Source organism: Nannospalax galili, unplaced genomic scaffold, assembly GCF_000622305.1.
Source record: "Nannospalax galili isolate Female #2095 unplaced genomic scaffold, S.galili_v1.0 scaffold914, whole genome shotgun sequence".
Classification (NCBI taxonomy): Eukaryota; Metazoa; Chordata; class Mammalia; order Rodentia; family Spalacidae; genus Nannospalax; species Nannospalax galili.
In genome coordinates, this window is record NW_008335360.1 from 407,875 (window position 1) to 412,219 (window position 4,345).

The following is a 4,345-nucleotide window of genomic DNA, read 5'->3' on the forward strand; positions in this document are numbered from 1 at the left end:
TGTGTAACAAGGTTATGCTTTGGACAAAATTCAGACAGAAACAAAGAAATGACTTTACATATATACCTCTAATAGTTAATTATCATTGTGCTCAAATAGCTAATTGTAAAAGCTGTGCATATTATATCCTGACTCTTATATATGCTTCAGAATTTCATTTCTGAATTATCATATTAGCAGAAAAATATATATGATTGAACAAAAAATCATAGAAATTATATTTTAAACTATCATCATCACTTCTGTTGTCAAAACAATCATTGTTTCAAAAACCACATTTTTCTCTAGACTGTGTGTCTGAGACAGGATGATACTCATCATAAGCTCAGTCATACATGTTTGAATACGTATGCTAACCATGTCAATCATATTAGTATTGAGAATGACATGCAGGAAAAACCTGCATCTTAGGGAAAATTCCCTAAATTTAAAAGAGGGGATAACAGCATTGTTTGATGACTTACTCACCTCTTAGTTAAATATGAGAGTATGATAGTAGCCTATTAAGAATGTTATAGTCTTAAACAGAATCAATTGAATATTGTTAAAAGCTAACAGTATTCTGAGTATTCTCTGAAATCTCAATTAGCCAGCCCTACATTCAATTACATAAAGCAATTTGTTCTGAAGAAGTTGAACACATTATTTTAAAAAGTATTTTATTTATTATTTTTATTTTATTTGCATGAGTGTACTGCCTGCATGTATGTGAATACACCCATGTTACGCAGTGCCATGGAGGTCAGAGGAAGGCTTCAGATTCCTGTGGAACTGGAGTTAAGGACGGTTCATAGCCACCATGTGGGTGCTGATTGCTCTTGCAGAGGACCTGGGTTCAATTCAATTCAATTCAATTCAATTCAATTCAATTCAATTCAATTGTAGATGTGATGTGACCAGCTGTTTTAAGTTCCTGCTGCCTTGTCATCCCGGCTATGTTGGACTGTCACTTGGAATTTTTAGTTGAATAAACCTCTATCCCTTAAAGTTGCTTTGATCAGAGTATTTTATCATAAGAGGAATGAAACTAGGATAATTAATGAGTCAAAAGCCCTTACTCCCATAGAACTTACAATCTTTTAAAGAATTTATTAGTGATATAAAATGTTTTAAATCATTTTTTGACTATGTCAAACATGAAATGCATATCAAACACTTTCATATCAACTTGCACCTTGTTTTGTTAGGGAACCAAAGAACTACAATATAATTGCTTATTTGCTTGCCCTCATTATGAATCTGAATTGTTTAATGTGTTTAGGTAGGGCAGGCCAGGATTGTGCAATGTGTTTAGGTAGGGCAGGCGGGGAAAGCAAATTATCAGTATTTTCACAGAGAAGTAAAAAGAAATGAACAGAATCAAAATTTGTTTTGAAAGTTACTAATGCATTTTGGAGTGCACAGGGTTGTTTATGCAACATTTGATAGATATATTCAAAGATGTGGATAAAAAGTAGCTTGTGATTCCTAGAAAAATGAGAATGGTGCATGTATGGTTTGAATGAGAAAGTGTCCCCCCCCCAACACCAAAGACTTCACATATTTGGATATTTTGTCCCCGGTTGTTTGGCACTGTCTTGTGAGTTTTAAGGAGGTGTGGCCTTGCTGGAGGGAATGTCACTGGATGTAGGCTTTGAGAGATTTTATGCTTTGTGGGATTTCCAGTCATTCTCTACTTCTTGTACCTGCTAGAAGATGTGATCACTTGACTTTCTGATCTGACCACTTCTACCACAGTGTCTCCTGACTCTGATGGACTTTTACCCCTCTGGAACCGTACACTCAAATAATCTCTTCCTTTTATAAGTTACTTTGATTCAAAGTGTTTTTATCAAATTAACAGAAAAAGTAACTAATATACAGTTGGTACTAGAGGGTGAGCTATTGACTATAAAGAACCTTGCCATGTGGGGTTTTAGAGGAATATGGAAGACTTTGGATATTTGAACTAGAAAATCGGTTGAATGCTGTAAACAGAGCTTAACAGATGTTCTTGTAGGGGTCTGGAAAAAAAATTGTGTGAACAAAAGAGTAGTTCCAGAGGGAACAAAGAACTTAAGATGCAATTGGGGTATTCTAGCAGAGTCTGGCTGGAGTCTGCCCACAGCCTAAAAGTTTGCCTTAGGGTAGGTTGAAAAGTAATGAACTGATTTCTTTGGTAGAGGAAATTTTAAGACAGTCTAACATAGAAATAGTGTCATAGCTATTAATGGTAAATATTATGCAGAAATTACAGTGAAAAAGAGAAAGCAGGAAAGATATGCAAAATGTGTTGTTTGGAGAGAAAAATGAGCAATAGGAAGCTTAATAATGTTTGAGCAAAGGCTTGTGGTGAAGGAGAGACTTTTTGATAAGTACAGTAAAGTCTTTAAGGAGAGAGGCCTCTAGATTTGCTTTGAGACAATGGAAGAAATACCGTCAGCTAATTGTCCACCTTGTGAAACAAAAATTCTGAAGGGGTTTTCTAGGAATAGAAAACTACAACATAGAAAATCCATGAGTGTGGATGCTTTTGTTTTGAGATTTAACAATGCATTTTGGAAAGGGCAGGGTTGTTTATGCAGCATTTGATAAAGTTATTCAAATATATGGTTAACAAGTGGTGATTCCCAGAAAAATGAGGATGGTGGAATGAGAATCTTTCTTGATAGCATCCTGGATGTACAAGAAATACTTCAAGGGGACTCTAGAATGTTTGCAATACAACTGTAGAGAAAATTAGAACTGCCACCAGGATCAGATACAGCAAACATCCTGCCCTCAAACTTATCTGGCAACATTTGCTCTTTGTCAGTGGTGAAAATGAGCTTTTTATTTGATTTTCTACTTATTTTTCATCAGCACCTAAGTTTCTGTAGTCATTCATTCATTAATTCATTCACTCATGCATTTCTATTAAAAACTACACTGATGGCTGAGGAGAGCGGGGGCACCTTGGTAGAGCAGCAGAAGCACAGAACTGGTTCCCCTCAAGCAGCTTTGCCATGAGTTGCTGTTGGGAGCAGCCCCATAGGGGCCCCTGAACTGGGCAGCAACAGGTGTCGCTAGGGACTTTGCTGCAGGCTCCCTTCAAGCCCCAATCCTGTTGCTCTCAGGACATGAAGAAGTGTACTGCTGCATGTTTCACCCCAATAGATCCACCTTAGTATTTGCAGGATTTGACTGACTGATATTGTTGTGGAATGGCTATAGTGACTGTGATAATTATGCTACATTTGAAGGGAAGCAATGGAACGGTGATGGAACTGCATTATGACACAGATGGCAGTGTGCTCTTCTTGGCATCCAGAGATAAAACTGTGGCAGTGTGGGACAGTGAAACAGGTGAGAGCGTTAAAAGGCAGAAGGGGCATACTCCCTTCCTGAATTCCTGTTACCCAGCCAGGAGGGGCCCCCAGCTTGTCTGCACTGGCAGTGAGGATGGTACTGTTAAGCTTTGGGACATCAGGAAGAAAGTAGTCATCCAGACATTTCAGAATACATACCAGGTGTTAGCTGTGACCTTCAATGACACAAGTGATCAGATTATCTCTGGTGGAATAGACAATGATATCAAGATTTGGGACGTGTGCCAAAACAAGTTAACCTACACCATGAGAGGCCATGCAGATTCAGTGACCAGCTTGAAGTTTAAGTTCTGAAAGATCTTATCTCTTGTCCAGTGCAATGGACAATACGGTTCGTGTTTGGGATGTCCGGCCATTTGCTCCCAAAGAGGGATGTGTGAAGATATTTCAAAGGAATGTGCACAACTTTGAAAAGAATCTCTTGAGTTAGGAGTGGCACATGCCTTTAATCCCAGCACTCAGGAGGCAGAGGCAGGTGGATCTCTGTGAATTCAAGGCCAGCCTGGTCTATATTGCCAGTTCCAGGCCAGCTGGGGCTACAGGGAGACCCTGTCTCAAAAAGACCAAAAAATAAATAAATAAATAAATAAATAAATAAATAAATAAATAAATAAAGAATCTCTTCTGCCTGGCCATGCTGGCTCTATCAACCAAGTGCCTTTCCACCCAGCCAAGCCCATCATCCTCTCAGCATCCAGTGACAAGAGGCTGTATATGGGGGAGAGTCCATGAGGATAGGGCATGGCAGACTGCAAGGCAGCATGACCTAGACTCAAACTGCCTCACTGCTGACATCAAGTGTAGCCAGGCAGGCTGACCTCCCTTCAGAGGACCATCATCAGCAAGCAATTGGAGGTGGTGACCATATTCTAACAGCCGCTTGGACCCCATTCACCAGGATGACTGATGAAGGCTTCCAGGGCCTCTGACACCACCTGCCAGATTTCACGGATTGATTTTTCCCTTTGAGGAGAACAATAAGCTGTCTTCAGAGCCAC

The 4,345-nt window shown here is 39.4% G+C and overlaps 1 pseudogene; it reads left to right on the forward strand.

The window, feature by feature from the left end:
- The first annotated feature begins 702 nt into the window (after nt 1–702).
- LOC103731637 lies at nt 703–4,079 on the forward strand (annotated as a pseudogene).
- The last annotated feature ends 266 nt before the right edge of the window (nt 4,080–4,345 follow it).